The following is a 15,743-nucleotide window of genomic DNA, read 5'->3' as shown; positions in this document are numbered from 1 at the left end:
GAAGACAACGACGCTCGAACGCAATACATGGTTCGCATAAATGCCCGTTCTGCAAGCGTGGATGTATAACCTAGTGGTTACAACGCTCGCCTTAGGGCTGTGGGTACGCGGGCTCGAATCCCGCCACGGCAAGAAAGTTTATTTCCCTTTATTTATTCCTTCATTGCTGATTATGATAGTTTCTTGATGTGGACCACAAATTACGGTTGGCTTAAGCAGCTTTACTGTTAATTAATCCAACCTTCCACGTCGACGTTATCGTTGTCACAGAAGGTTCCAGGTGCCGCAAGTACAACGGTTGGGACTGTCGCCGCTGGCGCAGGCCCCGCCTCCTCCATCAAGATGTTAATACCCAGGCGACGTACTCTGCGTAGCTTCGTGGAATCTTGGGGCTACCCAGCACTTCCACCGAAATGCCATGAGGCAGAATTAGCGAATCGTAGGTGTATTTACAAGTATATATAAGTTGCAGCAACACTGTGTACACAAGATGGCTACGGGAACCAGCCGCGCGATCTTCTTGCGAAATCGTCATCTTTGTTTAACGACACACCATGCCACACTGCTCCGTAACAATATTATGCGAAAATAAGCAATTGCACGTATCAGGTACACGTGGATAACATATAAATTCATTCCGTATATGTTTCAGAAAGACCTGACGGCTATTTATAACATTTGGATAAAAATTTACGTTGCCTGAAAGGATGCGTTTGCAGGCGCCTGAACTAGATGGCGCCACCATACTGAGGGATGCTCAGGATCGTGTTTATTGCGCGTCTAGTCTGACTCGTGTCTCGCCGTCTGCGACTGTGTGCCTGCACAGGGTAGCAAGATGGCGGCGCCGTTGCAGTTGCCGATTTTATTGCATGGACGTTACAGTGAGCTTTTCCTCTTGAGTTGGTTATATTAACTCTACGCTTGATTCAGCGCAACCACAGGAAACGCTAGAGAGAGCGCCCGAAACGAAACGGGTAGACGAGTCGACAGAGTCGGTCGTTGCGTCTGCGTCAGAAAGCCGAAAGAGGCTTCAAATTAGCAGTTCCGCTTTGACTGCCGAGTGAAACGACGACCTAAGCGTCCAGGGTGATGTAAGCGAAGGTGCAGCGCAAAAGGCTTTCATGAGAAGGGTGGTCCACTACTGCGAAAATGTCCTCATTAACAAATATCAAATCATGCCCCTTAAACTGATAATAAACTTTAAAACTACCATTAAGGTGTATATTTGTATAACTGAGTGGGCGGGCACGGGAGAGCGGTATCTATGCAGTCGTTCATGTGCCCATTTCTGCTTTTGTGCAGTTTATCGCCCTATCTGGCACGTGGCTACTAGTCGTGGACCCAGTGATCACCGCCTGCTTTTCATCCGGGCCAGTGCTGCTATGGCCTCCGATCATCGATGATACTGAAGTCTGCTTTCCAGCAGAAGTGAACCATGACACGGCGTTTATCGACGAATGGTCGGCAACACTGTCTTCGACAGCAGCGACACGGGAGTACTTAAGCAGCTGGTCACACCTGAGCCCTTTCAGTGGGCACGGCAAAGTGGCAGCTATGCAGTCGTTCGTGAGCCCATTTCTGCTCTTTGTGCAGGTCAGTAAACCACAATCTCTATGTTGTACGCGCTCTAGCAACGTCTGTTTGCTGGTTCTCCCGTGCCCAAGTGTGGCTTATGAGTGCTCGTGTGAAAGTGTTCTTGTTATGAAGCTGCTGCTTTGCTGTGGAGATGTAGAATAAAACCCTGGGCCTGACAATGATGTATTAACGGTCATTTCTCCACTTTCTACAAAACTAGACCACCGCCACAATGAAGTGATGAATGCACTTGGTGATCTAAAAGAAAACAAGAGGCTCTAGCGCAGACTGTGGCTGACCTAACAACGAGATTTTCTGCGTTTGAAGCTTTAGTTGAGTCCTTTGAAGCTTCCACAGGCGTAAAGGACATCCCACAACTAGTTGCGGAAGCTGTCAGGAGTGAAGGCCAGGCGCTCAGTTCTCGCCTAGATGACCTTGAGGACAGGTCCAGACGTGAAAATTTGATATTCTTTGGCATTCCTGACAGCCATTCTGAAACCTGGGCGCAGTCCAAGGGCCGTGTTCGCGACATTGTGTCTCGCAACATCAAATTACAAATTTCTGACACCAGTGTTTCTCGGACGCATCGAATGGAGTCTTTCACAGCTGGGAAGGCTCGACCCATCATTCTCAAATATTCTTTGCCCAAAACAAAAGATGCCACTCTTTCGCAGAAAAGCAAGCTCAGGGGGTCTGGAATAAGTGTTAGTGAATACTTTTGTAGGGCCACACGCAACTCCAGAAAAAAATTGCTCGAGTTTGGGAAAGCAAGCGAACAGTCGTTTTCGTTTAAATTTGATGAGCTTGTTCTGAACACGAAAACGTATGTTTATTGCACAGCGAACGACAATGCTTCTGCAGTAAATTTTTCAAGACCAGCCCATGCGCAAAGTGATGTCATCGCCCTATCTGCACGCAACAGTCCTTCTGGCTCATAATTGCTAGGTGTTAATCGATCGAGCACTAAAAACGCCTAATTTTTCTACCAATGTGCGAAGTGTTCAAAATAAACGCGTCCAGCGGTCGTCTGCCATCGATTCCTGTTCCAAAGATATCATTGCTTTGACAGGAACGTGGCTTTCTGCGAAAGTAGAAAATCAGGAGATTGTACTCCACATAATAAACGCACCGCCCAACTTTCCTCACATTTTTCGGGAAAAAAGTGCGTTCATTAAGCGAATAAATACTGTATATGCTTTGTCTGTATTTAAAACCCTCCCTGTAAGAACCCTCAGACAGTATGAATTGATTAAATAACTAAATAAACAAATGAACAAAACGCTTAACCTTGCACTCGGCCGCGAAAGGCTTGAAACAGCGAAGCTGGGCGATTGCCATCCGATTGTGTGCGAAGTGCTATCGATTCTATCGATGCTATAGCGATGCTCGCTCTGGTGGTGGTGTCTTGATCGCGGTTGTCGATACTATCGTTTCTCATGATATTCCAGTCGTATCTCCACTTGAACTTGTGTGCGTGCGCATTGTAATTGCTTGTCGTGAAATCATTCTTTGTGTTTGCTACGTACCACCAACCGCGCCGTCATCTTTTTGCAAGGAACTTGTGTATTTCGCTTGTGTAGTTCAAATCCAGCGCTAATGAACGTCCACTAACGTGGAACCTGGGCAAGTGCGAAGCAGGGATGGGCCGGTGTTTTCTTTACGTTAACTCACCGTTGGTTTGAATTACACAACCGCAGGATTTTAGCAGGATTCGAGATACATTAATCGCTGGATTGAAATTCTGCGCTTGTGTAGTTCAAATCCAGCGCTAATGCAGCTCCACTAACGTGGAACCTGGGGAAGTGCGAAGCAGGGATGGGCCGGTGTTTCCTTTATGCTAACTCGCCGTTGGTTTGAACTACACAAGCGCAGGATTTGAGCAGGATTGGAGCTACATTGGGGGCGAGATTCAAATTCTGCGCTTGTGTAGTTCATATCCAGCGCTAATGCAGCTCCACTAACGTGAAACCTGGGCAAGTGCGAAGCAGTGATGCGTCGGTGTTTCCCTTATGTTATTCTTGTACTATTGTTGCACAAGTGAGGAGGAATCGATCGCTTGGGGGGTGGTGGCGCACTCAGTTGCGCTGCGCTGGTACCAGACTGGTGTTTCGGAAGCGATTTTCACGAGTTTCTGCTAATTCCCGCATACCCTCACAGCTATGCGGGTATGTGCCACACGGGATTTTATTATCGTTAATCGTGACGTAACTGACGAGCATGATATGTTATTGATGTCATGACCTGTCAATTATATTAGTCATACACTCGTACCCTTCCATGCCAATTTCGGTGTATATCAAGTGATTGAGACGCGAGTTTTCGGCAGATCTTGTTTTTGCGCGTGACCACGACGACATGACATCACATTAGACGCCGACAGCTCAGGCCGCTAAAGTGCTTCGTACTTAATAGCGACCGAAGGCGACCGATGTTCACACTGGCAAGCCCTGCAGAGCGCGACATCCCGGAGATAATCATTCTCAGCGAGAACTCTAGCAATCTACGCAGTTCGCGCGCACTTCGCTGGCACTATGTTCACTGGTTTCGTCTTCCGGCAACAGCCATGGATTTTGATTCGAGGAAGACGTCGTCGCTGTACTGATCGGCCGTGGTGTCAGCTGCAGCAGCGCGGAATTTCCTCCGAGGAAAACGCGACGCTGTTGGGTGCGAGAAGTGGCCGGCCACGCAAGCCGCCTCGTGCCCCACCTTCATGTGCATGACGGGGAGTATTATAGAGAATAAGTTGTAATTTCTAGTTCGCATTGCACGGGAATCGATGCGTAAGATTAAAGCGGAGCTGTTACCTCGCTGTTCACCTTTGGGAGGCGTGCTCATCCAGAGAACGGCAGCTGGAAAAAGGAGTTTGTGTTTGTTTTGCTTTCATTTGCTGCTGTTCAGTTTCCAGCGAATGCCACCACTTAGATTCGACAGGTTGCTGCAAATGCTACGTCCCAGCATCACAAGGCAAGACACCAATTACCGGCCTGTAGCCTGCCATGGTGGCGTGGAAGAGGAAGCAACTTTATTCAAAAATTTAGACCGAAATATCAGAGGGGCCTTGTTCTTGTGGGGATTGAGGGTTGCGCCGGCATGATTGCGCGCGCTTCGCCTGCTCTGCCATCCCTCGTAATCGTTCCCCGCTGGCCTCCTTCTCCGCCCGCGCCGCCTGACCGGTTCCCGCAGTGGCGCTGCGCACGCGGCGGTTTGCGGTGAGGGCGGAGCGCTGACGTCACGACGCGGCCGGTTGTCGGTCGCTAGCGGCGAAGCGTGGACTTCTCTCCGGGACCAGCGCACGGTACGTTCATGCTTTCCTCTCGTCCGCCGACAGCTTTGTGACTAGGGCTGGAGCTCGCGCACGGTGCCTTTGCCCGTGCGGGGAGCGCGTACTTTGTGCTGATCCTTTCCCGACGCTAAGCCGACGAGCGGTGCCATTAGTGCTCGCGCGAGGTCGTACCTCGCCGAGCCGCACTTGCCGAAAGCCTAAGCCGAAGGATATTGCCCGTGCTCTCGCGAGTTGACCCATTCGTTATCACCAGAGCAAGTAGCATAGCCGCCGGGACTTTTCCTAGCGGCGTGTCCCAGCTTGAGCCTGTGCTCTCGTCGCGACGTGCTATAGGCGCCTGTTACTGTATTTTCGCCCTGGTGCGGGACCCCTTTGGCTCCCCGCCGCGCGGGCGTTTGTGCAGTGCTGGTGCCGACGGTTTCAGTAAACGGTTTCCGTCAACTCAGGGCTTTACTGTGTTTTTTGCGTGCGTCGCTCGGTAGCCCCTTGCGGCCTCTGAGCTCGCGCGCGAGCGGTGCTGGAGGCGACGGCTGACGCGGCCCTGTGGCTCGCTAAGCTCGAACCCGCGGTGGTTGGTCTCCTGTGAGACACCGAGAACCCACACTGGCGCCCAACGCGGATTCAAAGGCTCATTAAGCCTTTGTCTGTGCTTAGCCGAGTCAATACTCCTTAGCGAATTGGACTCGCCGCGTTATGTCTGCTAGGCGTAGTGACCTTTGTCCTTTGTTAGTGCTAGCAGATGCCGCGTTGATCGAGAACGGGGCCAGGGCCCCCCTTGAGCAGCGCACCCCTGCACCCTCGCTTGTAACGACCCCCTGTGGGGACGGCAACGCGAGGCGCTACGTACCAGCTCCCTTTGGAGCAGTAGCGTTGTTTGAAAACGGGGCCAGAGCCCTCTCCGAACAGTGCACACGGGCACATTCGTCTGCCACGGCTCCCTTTGGAATGCCAAGCAGTGCGATGTCGCAGCGCTCCCGATCATTGACTCCTTCGGGAGTAAACGGAGCGCAGCGCGGAAACGGGGCCTTAGCCCTCTCCGACTTTGGCCCGTTGGCTGCTTCTAAATAATCAGTGGTATGCCGGGGCCCCCTGTGGGGATCCTTCAATCACGGCGACCACGAATTCCGCTCATACGTCTCCCTTAGGAGTACACTCGCTGGCGCCCAGTGGCACACCGATCGAGCACACACCTGCTGTTTCGACACTGGCTGCTTCTCAATTGAACAGCCAAAACCAGTGGTATGCCACGGCCCCCTGTGGGGAACCTTCAATCACGGCGACCACGAATTCCGCTCATACGTCTCCCTTTGGAGTACTTTCGGTGGCGCCCAGTGGCACACCGATCGAGCACGCGCCTGTTTTGTCAACGCTGGCTGCAAGCGGCCTAAGCAATTCACGTATAGCTGCCTCAAGTGGCAGCTGTGAACGACAGCAGGTGCACCCCACTAGGAGCCCTTTTTGCTCTGGGGACGGCGGCGCGCCGGCCGGTATCCCTGTGGAAACCGCGCCACTGATCGAGCTGGACGTCAGTTCATCCTTGCTCGATTGCGCTGCTAACGCGCCAACGGCTCCCTTTGGAGCAGGCGCACAGACGCTGTTGCATAACGCCGCCGAAATAATCCAGGCGCTCTGTGGGGCAGTTAAAACGCTGTCGACTGTTCCGAAAGGCGCTCACCCCGCTGTACGGTTGGCAGTCCCGACCTACAGCGGATACGGTGACCTGCTTAGTGCCAGGGACTACTGTTACTCCCTCGCACGCTATATACCAGAGAGCTCTGGGTTTGAACGATCAGGATGTACTCGGACGCGTTGTCGCTGTTGCACTCACTGACTCGGCGGCTAGGTGGTACAGGCTTTCCGGACACCGTGCAACAACCTTCGAGGAGTTCTGCGCGGCATTCCTGCGTGAATTCCTACCTGCTGACTACGAGAGTAGGATGCGGCGAGAGCTTGGGCTACGTACACAGGCTCCTGATGAGTCGCTTCAGGAGTACGTACGGGCGATGGAAGACCTTTTCTTAGTCGCCGAGCCCGATGCCTCGAACGAGGAACGTGTCGAACGGGTGATCAGGCAGACACATCCGACCTTTTCGGCGTACCTGCGCGGCGGCTGCTTCCGAAATCTGGAGGAATTTGCCGCCGAGGCAAAGCGCATTCAAGGTGACATTATCGCCGCGCGCGCCTATCGCCCACCGCCGCCCGCCAGCGAGGCCATTGAGCCGAGCTGCGCGTGGAGAGGGCCTGAGCCCTTTCCCCAACGGCAACAACCCGGCCAAGCTGCCTTTGCGGCTGCAAGCGGGTGTGTTTGGGAGCTGAGCGCGCGCGCTCTCGACCCTTACACGCACGGGAAGCGGGCAGCCTGTGCTGCGCCACCGACCGAAACGCATGCGCAGGGACGCTTTTCGACCCAGCGCATCGCGGAGGGAAACGCTCGTAATCCCCTTATGAAAATGAACAACGAGTTTCTGATTAGGACCTGATGCATTTCTAATGTGTCATCAGACAGGCATTAGAAATGCATCATCTAATGTTGTTTAGAATTACAAGTACATCAGAAACTCGAATGACAATGCACCTTAGGGTTTCTGATGAAAAAAGTAGACAGCTTTTTTTTTGTTATTTCTAATGACAAAGCACATTACATAAAAATGTGTATGACGCCAACTCGCGCATTTTTTTTCTTTTACAGCAAAGCTGTCTATGGTTACGACGTAGAAAAAAATATATCGGAGATGTTGACAAAAAAAGTTGTCGCAGTTTCACCTGAAAGGCGAAGCATCAGTTGCGATAGCAAACTTGTAGAGAGCTATACGGAGTAATGATATTAGCTTTATCAGCGGTATAAACTTGGACATGCAGCAGCATCGGCAGCACGCAGAACTGTTGTCGACGCCATCGGCGTTTTGCCCGCGTTAGCTCAAAATGCGTGCGGCGTTGGTGACTGTTGCCGGAGCCTCTGATATAAATAGGCACTTGGTGCCGCAGCTAAACGTCGCCTCCCTTCCCTCCCCCTCCCCCACGGCCTCTCGAGCGTCTGAAGAAGGCACGTTTGCTCTACATATATGGTGATTGTAAAGGAGAAAAGAGACGCCTACTTCAGCAGCCCTTAAGCGAGCACGGCGCAGAACGCGCGTTTGTTCTCCGCCGTGCGTTCACTCCCCGTGAAAGACGCGCCCCTCGCGCCCTTTCACTCGCACATACAGCGTTCGGCGCGCGGCGACGGAAGGTTCGCCCTGACTGTCGAAGAGAGAGGTTGTGTTGCGTCTCGCTCCGACGACCTCGCCTCGCCAGTCGCGCCTAGCTCTTCTCCCGTGCGGTCGTGCCTGCACATCGCCCCGGCGTGTGCTGCACGAGCCGCGTGGCTCACCATCGTCGGCGACGTCACCTGCAGCCGCGCACGATTCGCGCCTCCCAACGCGCAACCTCGTGTGTTCCCTGCGGGCTTGCATCGTGCGACGAGTGGATTTACTTCAGTGTTGTGCTCCGCGAGTGGCGTGCCCAACCCGACATCTGTGCCGCGTCCCCGGCTGTGCCGCCTCGTGCGCGCATCGCGTGGTCGGTGCTGTGCGCGCGACGTGCGTGTAGTGTGTTTGCCCCCTATGACGCGCGGTTCGCGTGTTGACTGCGGAGCCGAGCGGCATGGAGGGCTTCCGCAGGCCAGGAGAGCGCCCGCCGCGCGCGGGCCATCGTCGAAGTGCGAGCGCGTCTCTCGCGACCCTTGTGCCCGTGACGCTACAAGCGCTACAAGCGTCGCGTGAGCGAGGCGAACTAGAGGTGCGCGCCGCCGAGATCGTGGACGCGTGGATAAAGAAACAGGCCACCACCACCCAAGCAGCTGCCGCCGCGGCCGCCGTCACCGAGACACACGTGGCGCCGGCGGCGCCTTCCCCCCAGGCGAGCCTTCTCCCCGCGGAGCATGTGCCGCCATTGCAGACTTGGCCAGCGCCGCCCCGCTGCCCCCTTCGGACGACGAGGAGGCCATGGACTCCTCCTCCTCGCGCAAACGCACGCGCGAAGCAGAGAGCGAGGAGGAGGAGCAAACCGGTCGCCGCAAGCTGCCGCCGCTCCCTCAAGGGCTGCAGAAGATAGCGCCAACCTTTCCCTTTCCCTCAAGAACCACTTACTTACCTGCCGCCGCCGACCGCCCCACCTTGCCCGGAGAGCAGGGACGACGGCGACGCCATCTCCCGGCGCCCGGGGGACTCAGCCGCCTCCTCGTCACCGCCCGCGGCAAGAGATGGCGCCCCCGCCGATCCGCCGCCTGCGCCGGCTCTCCTGCTCCCCTCGAGCACCAGCGCCGCCCCTCGGACGCCCGGCGAGTCGTCCGCTGCCTCCTTCGCGCTCTCCCCGAGGGAGGGCGCGCGCATCAACACGGTCGCTCCTCCGGCTGCCGGCGAGGCTGGCGCGAGCCCTGCTGCGTCGTCTGCTACGGCGGACGCTCGTGACGCGCCCGAGTCTGTGCCGTTGGGGCTCGCGCACGATCCCCGAGCAGACACAGCCCCAGCCGGTCCGACGCAGCACGGCCTCGCCCACCCAGCAACGAGGTTCCTAAAGGATCCCCCCCACCCCACCCTACCGAGGCAGGAGGGGAAAAACAAGAAGAAGCAGAAGAAGGCGGGGAAAAGCTCTGCACCCAAACAGGCTTCCCCCCCTGCTGCCCCTCCGGCCCCGAGGCCCACTCTGGCGGGCTCCAGCACACCCACAGCCAAGGCTGCTGCACAGGAGGCCCCATCCACCCATGCACCACCAGCTGAGGGCTTCCAGCTGGTGCTGTCCAAGGCCGATCGCCGCCGCGCAAGGGCACCAGTGAGTGCTGCCATCCCGGTGGACCCCGCCGTCATTGGCACGGCCCTCTTCCGCCCATCTGTGGTGGGTGGCACCTTCAGAGGAGCACCACGCCTCCCTCTTGCGGCGGTGCTCTCAGCGCGGCCGGGTGTTGCCGCTGTGAGAGTCAATCACAGGCGCAACATCGTGGCCGCCGACGCCACCACCCAGAGGTGCTTGGAGGAGCTGCTGGCCACCACGGAGCTCCGGGGAATACCGGTGACTGCCCGGCAGCCTGCCGAGCGAGGCAGGAGCACTGGTTTTGTCCACGGCGCCGACGGCATCCCCGCAGACGCGGACCTGCTGGGGGCCATCGAGTCGGGAGTCCCAGTGCTGGCTGCTACCAGGGAGGCCGACACCATCACCATCCGGTTCGCGGGGCCGGTCCCCCCTGAGCATGTGAGCCTCTACAAGCTCCGGTTCAGGGTGCGGCCGTCCAGACCGCGTCCACTGCAGTGCCAGCAGTGTGGCCGCTTTGGGCACGTGGCTGCCTCCTGCGACTCGCCATCCAGCTGCCGTCATTGTGGGAGGTCTCACGAGCAGGGTGACAGCTGCCCCAACGCGGCCCACTGCCGCAACTGCGGTGGCCACCACCCCGCAAATACTCCTGCCTGCCCCAGGTGGCAGGAGGAACGCAGGGTGGCCACCATCTTGGCAACTGCCCCTGCTCCCCTCTCCCGCCGGGCAGTCCGCGCTGGTGTCCGGGAGGAGAACCTGCAGGCCAAGGCCACCTCAACGCCTGTGCAGGGCCTGTCTTATGCACAGGCACTGGCCGGCCTCCCACAGGCGCCCCAGCAGAAGGCAGCCCCCCCCGGACGGCCCCCCACACCGGCCCCACGGAAGCAGCGACGCCAGCCGCCTGCCACCCCTGGGAGCGAGCCCACCACAGCCCCAGCATCACTGGCAATGCCTAGCCCGGACCCTCGGGACCAGATCATTGCCAGCCTGCAGCTCGCCCTGAAGGCCATCGGGGAGATGCTGCCTGCCGAGAGCCCCCTCCGAGCCATCTGCCTGCAGGCAGTGGCAGTCCCGACCACAGTCAACCAGCATGGCTGATCCCTCACCAGCCACAGCTGGGAAATGCCGTCGCCGCCCGAGTGTTCTCCAATGGAACACCAACTCACTGCGGCGGCGGCATGCAGAGCTGTGCGCGCACCTCCTGCGGTGTGATTTCGACGTCCTCGCACTGCAGGAGGTGTACACTGTGGCCGAGGACCTGCGGCTGCCGGGATACACGGGCTACTCTGGCGCCACCACCTGCTCGACGCAGAGCTGCACGGACGCTCCCTGCCTGGAGGGTGCCCACAAGAAGGGGAAGCCGAGGACTGCCATCTACGTCCGCAGCAGCCTGGCCCACTCGGTGACCCCAGTCTCGGACGTCGTAGGCGGCGCCATGGAGTGCTGTGCTGTCACGGTACGCCTTGACAGACAGGACACGACCGTTGCGAGCGTCTACGTTCGTCCTGGACAACAGTGGGACCCCTCCAGCCTGGTGCGGCTTGCAGCACGCCTCGGCGGACATGCAGTCCTGTGCGGTGACTTCAACGCCCACCACACCGACTGGGGCAGCCGCAGGTGCACCCGCCGAGGCAGGGACCTCTGCAACGCCATCAGCCGAGCAGGCCTGGTGGTACTCAACAAAGGAGGACCCACGTACGTCCGCCGTGGGGTGAGCACAGCCATCGACCTCTCCCTTACCACCGAGCAGCGCTCCTATGACTGGGCTACAACTCCCGACACTTGGGGATCTGATCACTTCCCCATCTTGATCACCCCCGGGTGTGGGAGAAGGCCGAGGTCACGAACATACCACGTCACAGACTGGTCCCTGTTCAGGAAGCGCTGCAGTGAGTTGGAAGATGGCTGTGACCTCCTGAGTGCCATCATGGAATGCGCCCAGGCAGCCACAGTCCAGTGCTCTGCTCTGCCCGATACTCCTGCCCCGGATCTGCTCCTGCTCAACCTCCGTGCGTCCAGGCGACGCGTGGAGCGCCGAGCAATCCGGACGGGCAATGCAGAGCACTGGACCGAATACAGGAGAGCGGATGCCCGCTGCAGACGACAGGCCAGGCGCAGAAGGAGCCAGAGCTGGGGGAGCCTCTGCGCCACCATCGAGAACCGCTCCAAGGGCCCCCTGGCCTGGCGCCTCCTAAAGTCCCTGACCGGCAGGAAGGTCAACCGCCACCCCGTCCTCGCGGTGGCTATCTCGCTGGGCATCAGCGAGGCGGCCCTGGCGGAGTTGCTAGCGGACCACTTCGCCCCCCCGGCTGCCCTCGCTGCGGCCATCCTGCCGGTCGGACTTCCCCCTGCCAACCCGCCTACCTGCCTGCTGGAGCTGCATCCGGAGTGGGCGACCAGCCAGATCGCGGCCATCTGCCAGGACTCACTGACTCTCCACGAGCTGCAGACGGCCCTGAGGAGGGGCAAGCGTCGCAGTGCACCGGGAGCAGACGGAGTGACACTCCAGATGCTCCGCAACCTGGCCACCAGTGAACAACGACGCCTGCTCGACTGCTACAACAACATCTGGTGGTCAGGACAGGTGCCGGAGGCCTGGCGCACAGCCATCGTGGCCCCCATTCTGAAGAGCAATAAGCCGGCTAACGAGCTGTCCTCATACCGACCGGTCTCTCTCACCTCCGCTGCCTGCAAGGTGATGGAGGCCATTGCTCTGGCACGGCTCGAATGGGTGGCCCGCGCCTGCGGGTTCCTCGCGGACCAGCAGACAGGCTTCCGGCGCCGAAGGTGCACTGCGGACTCCATCGCGGACGTCGTCTCCACCCTGGAGGACGCCAGGGCCAGCGGAGACCTTGCCATGCTCCTCCTCATCGACGTCAAGGGGGCGTTCGATGGCCTCCCACATGCGGTCGTCCAGCAGGCTCTGGACCTCCTGGGCATTGGCGGCAACCTGCGGCGGTTCCTGTCATCGTTCCTGAACGACCGCACCCTCAGGGTCCGCGTGGGCCATGCAAGGAGCACTCCCCGTCCGGTCGCAGCAGGCGTACCACAAGGGTCAGTGGTGAGCCCGTTTCTCTTCAACCTCGCCCTGGCCCGGTTGCCTGCTGCACTGCCGACCGACCCTCACTACAAGGTGGAGTGCTCCATCTACGCGGATGACATCGCCCTGTGGGTGCGGGGACCGCCGCAGTCAAGCCGCCACGTGTGCCTGGCCCTCCAGAGAGCCCTGGACACCACGGCCGCCTACCTGGGAAGCATCGGACTCTCGGTTTCGACGGGGAAGACGGTGGCCCTCCTCGTCCACCCGAGAGCAGCGGCACGGCGCTCAGCTCCCCGGCTGCAGCTGGAAGGCGTGCGCATCCCATGGAGTACGACTGTGTCGTACCTTGGGCTGCGCATCGACCACCGGCTAACCTGGCGACCGGCAGTCGGGGCCATGCAGACCCAGACCATCAGGGTCCGCAAGGCCGTGTCGCAGCTCCTTGCTCATGGAGAGGGCTGCTCGGTGAAGTGGGCCCTGCGGCTCTACGAGGCGGCGGCCACATCACGCCTGCGGTACGCCCTCCCGCTGGTGGCGCTGCCGCCACGCCGCCTCGAAAAGTTGGAGCTGCAGCACCGGGCGGCCATCCGACTCTGCCTGGGCGTCCCCCGGAGCTCCCAGATTGCCGCTACCCTTGCGGAGGCTGGAGCATGGCCCCTGTCGCTCCTCTTCCTGCAGCAGGGGCTGAGGCACGTCGACCGCCTCCACCATGCTCCTGATGGCAGAGGCCTGCTGCGTCGCCTCCAGTCCCGGCCTTCCTCAAGGATGGGTCAGCTGTGCCGCCTCTACGAGGAGGTGGTTGGCAACCCACCGCCGAATGCGGTACAGCTGCCCCCACCGCAGAGGCCTCCTGTCCCCATCGCCACGGAGCTGCCCGGGATTTCGAAGAGGCGCTCGCCCGCTTGCGCCCTGCAGCAGACGGCCGCCTGCCTCCTGGACGAGACCCTCGGAGACCACCTCCTGGTGTACGTCGACGGTTCGGTGGTACCGGACACCGGCTCTGCCACGGCGGCCTGCACGGCTCCAGCCCTGCAGAAGAGCAGGCAGTGTCGACTGCCCAGACACGCCAGCTCGACTGCAGCGGAGGTGGCAGGCCTCCACCTGGCCGTCGACCTACTCTCCGAGGAGCTTCCTGGGATACCAGCGGCCATCCTCTGCGACTCCAAGGCAGCCCTCCTCGGCCTGCAGAGGCCAGAAAGCGCCAGCCTTGGAGTCGCACTGCTGTCTACCCGGCTGACAGCGCTGCAGGACGCAGGCCACCCGGTGTCCCTGCACTGGATCCCCGCCCACGTAGGGATCCCGGGCAACGAGGCAGCCGACACCCTGGCGAAGGACGCCCACCACACCACTGTGCCCCTCAGTCGGGCCGTGACGGAGGGCGACTTCACTGGACTGAGGCTGCGGCGACACCTGGCGACCCACCACCCAGACAAACGGGTGGCACTGGGATGCCCCCCACGACCACTCCCCCAGCGAGGCCTGGCTCGCAGGGAGACCTCGCTCCTTCTCCGGCTCCGCATCGGCTGCAGCTGGACGGCAGCACGCAGCTACCGACTGGGACGAGCGACGTCCCCGGCCTGCAGCTCCTGCGGGGAGCCGGAGACGATCGAACATCTCCTGCTGGCCTGCCCGGCGTACCTCCAGCAGCGGGGCCCACTCCTGCAGGAGTTCCGCCGCCTGGGCCTCCCCTCTGGCAAGGAGGAAGATCTCCTCTTCCCCGGCCGACACCACCTTTCTGCACTTCGAGGCGTCGTGGAGTTCCTTGACTCGTCAGGGCTCTCCGCACGCCTCTAAGGACATTTCTACAAGCGGGAAGGCCTCACGGCCTCCCACCCCACCCCGGGCCTGACCGGCCTGGCACAACACCCCTGCAGACTCTGCAGCACACCAAGGCCTTCCATCTCGGCCTGATACGTGCCGCCTATGCCTGCCGGTTTTGCTTCGCCCAGCCATGGCGACTCCACTCTATCCCTTCTTTCGCTCCCACTTACCCCTCCCCGTTGGCGCTGAGCCGTGCTCCCTCAAGGGCTGCAGAAGATAGCGTCAACCTTTCCCTTTCCCTCAAGAACCACTTATCATCACGGCGACGATTTCATCTCCATTGACGTCATACGGAACCTCACGGCGACGGCGGCGGCGACGCCGACGGCAGAAATCTGCCTTTGAGTTTCCATATAATTGCTATCGCAATAATAAAAAGTTGTCGCAGTTTCACCTGAAAGGCGAAGCATCAATTGCGATAGCAAATTTGTAGAGAGCTATACGGAGTAATGATATTAGCTTTAACAGCTGTATAAACTTGGACATGCAGCAGCACCGGCAACACGCAGAACTGTTGTCGACGCCGTCGGCGTTTTGCCCGCGTTCGCTCAAAATGCGTGCGGCGTTGGTGACTGTTGCTCTGATACAAATAGGCACTTGGTGCCGCAGCTAAACGTCGCCTCCCTTCCCTCCCCCTCCCCCCTCCCCCACGGTGTCTCGCCCGTCGGAAGAAGGCGCGTTTGCTCTACATATATGGTGATTGTAAAGGAGGAAAGAGACGCCTACTTCTGCAGCCCTTAAGCGAGCACGGCGCAGAACGCGCGTTTGTTCTCCGCCGTGGCGTTCACTCCCCGGAAAGACGCGCCCCTCGCGCCTTTCACTCGCACATACAGCGTTCGGCGCGCGGCGACGATTTCATCTCCAATGACGTCATACGGAACCTCACGGCGACGGCGACGCCGACGGCAGAAATCTGCTTTTGAGGTCCATATAATTGCTATCGCAATAAACTAACAACTGTAGTTTTAGGAGGGAAAACTGCAGCAGCGAATGTCTATAATTCCTCAAGCGACCGTCGAATTGTTAATAGTTTGTGGGAGGTGTACAAGTAGATGCTCGCGTGCATGGATGGTAGGTCTTGCGTGGTCTGAATGGAAGAACTGCCTATGTATCTACGACAATATTGGATTTTCTCCCACGTTCACACAACATTTATAGTGCCTTTTGAAAGCTCGTGTCTTTCAAAGGTTGCGATCAATACAAAAAAAGTCAGGCCGCGGCGCACGCAGCAGTCACAGCGTA

The sequence above is a fragment of the Dermacentor silvarum genome, chromosome 2 (assembly GCF_013339745.2).
Source record: "Dermacentor silvarum isolate Dsil-2018 chromosome 2, BIME_Dsil_1.4, whole genome shotgun sequence".
Classification (NCBI taxonomy): domain Eukaryota; kingdom Metazoa; phylum Arthropoda; class Arachnida; order Ixodida; family Ixodidae; genus Dermacentor; species Dermacentor silvarum.
Note: the sequence above shows the minus strand (reverse complement) of the source record.